Raw genomic sequence first — 1,954 nt, 5'->3', positions numbered from 1 at the left:
GCATAAACATAAGCATGAGCATAAGAGAAGTAGACATATGCTCATGCATAAGCATGAGCATATGTCTCTTTTTTCCTCTTTTCTCTTTCCCTCTTCTTCTCTCTTTCTCTCCCTCTTTCCTCTTTTCCAATCTCTCCTTCCTTTCCCTCTTCTTCTCTCTTTCTTTCCCTCTTTTTCCCTCTTTCATTTCCCTCTTCTTCTCTCTTTCCCCCTTCTCTTATGCTCATGCATAAACATAAGCATGAGCATAAGAATGCTTATGCTTATGCATGAGCATAAGAGATTCCTCTTCTCTTATGCTCTTCTCTCATTTCCCTCTTCTCTTCCTCTTCTTCAGATTCCTCTTCCTCTTCTTCCTCCTTCTCTCCCTCTTCTTCCTCTTCCTTTCCCTCTTTCCTTTCCCTTCTCTTTCCCCCTTCTCTTATTCTCTCTTTCCCCCTTCTCTTATTCTCTCTTCTTTCTCTCTTCTTCCTCTTCTCTCCCTCTTCTTCCTCTTCTTCTCTCTTCTCCTCTTTTCCCCTCTCCTTTCCCTCTTCTTTCTCTCTTCTTTCTCTCTTCTTCCTCTTCTCTCCCTCTTCTTCCTCTTTCCTTTCCCTCTTTCCTTTCCCTCTTCTTCCTCTTCTCGTCCACTTTCTCTTTTCCCTCTTCTTCCTCTTCTTTCCCTCTTTCCTTTCCCTTCTCTTATTCTCTCTTTGCCCCTTCTCTTATTCTCTCTTCTTTCTCTCTTCTTCCTCTTCTTCTCTCTTCTCCTCTCTTTCCCTCTCCTTTCCCTCTTCTTTCTCTCTTCTTTCTCTCTTCTTCCTCTTCTTCCTCTTCTTCCTCTTCCTTTCCCTCTTCTCTCCTCTTTTTTCCCTCTTTCCTTTCCCTCTTCTTCCTCTTCTCCTCCCCCTTCTCTTTTCCCTCTTCTCTCCCTCTTCTTCAGATTCCTCTTCCTCTTCTTCGTCTTCCTCTTCCTCTTCTCTCCCTCTTTGCCTATGCCTATGCCTATGCCTATGCTTATGTTTGTTTTTTTGTTTTTTGTTTTCGTGTTTGTGTCTATGTTAGACATGGGATCACGTCGCTCATCCGACAAGTACGAACAACCTCACAGGAGGAGAGCTCATGATCTATATGCTCCAGAGGACTTTGATTCCTCTCAGGCGACTACCCTGAGGACTACCCCTGGTTCGACTCCTCTTGGACCTAGCACTACAACTACCCTTGGTCTGACTCCTCTTCCACGTAGCACTACGACTACCCCTCGGGGAACTCCTTTGCTAGCCATGCATGGCTTTGTCGGGAGTCCCAACGAGTTTGTAGCGCAGATGAGCGATGAGGAGGCAACGAGATTCTTCTCTCTGCTATCTCAGAGGACCTCAGCAATTTCCTCCCCTACACCGACGGCTGGACGTACTGCCCAGCCGTCCCCTCATGCCCCTTCGATCGAGGGGTCATCACCTGTGCATGCCTCTCGTAAGGGAAGGAAGAGTAGGAAGGGCAGCTTATGTTGTGCTGACTCGGGAGATGTAGAGGAGTCAGCACACTCACGTTCCTACAGGTCTCCACTTGGTCCAGAGACACAGTATCAGTCAGGTCCCTTTCCCTCTACTACTCCTCGCTCCGGGAGTGCTCGCACAGCTTCCACTCCTTGTGACTCTGCTACCATCAGTCCTCCTTACTCATGAGGGGATCTCTCCTATCAAATCACAACTGCCGATCACAACTGCCGGAGAGATAATAGAAGATAGAAAGGGCAAAGCAGTGATGGCCACCATGAGGCGGTTGATGAGCCATCACTTCAAGAGCGGTATTGCTAGGACTACGCGGACGACAGCAGACTGTTTTTTGACCTTGTAGCAAAGGTCGTGGAAGCTGTCTCAGCCTCTAGACGAACACGCCTGCAGGTTTACAGCTTGACAGATTCACGTTCACAGACTGTAGTCCGCGAGGTTCCACCGATGTCAATTTTCACTCC

The sequence above is a fragment of the Dipteris shenzhenensis genome, chromosome 19 (assembly GCF_047967505.1).
Source record: "Dipteris shenzhenensis isolate YYH24624 ecotype China chromosome 19, Dip_SZ_1.0, whole genome shotgun sequence".
Taxonomy (NCBI): Eukaryota; Viridiplantae; Streptophyta; class Polypodiopsida; order Gleicheniales; family Dipteridaceae; genus Dipteris; species Dipteris shenzhenensis.
The sequence above is the reverse complement of the archived record's forward strand: the minus strand, read 5'-3'. Positions refer to the sequence as shown.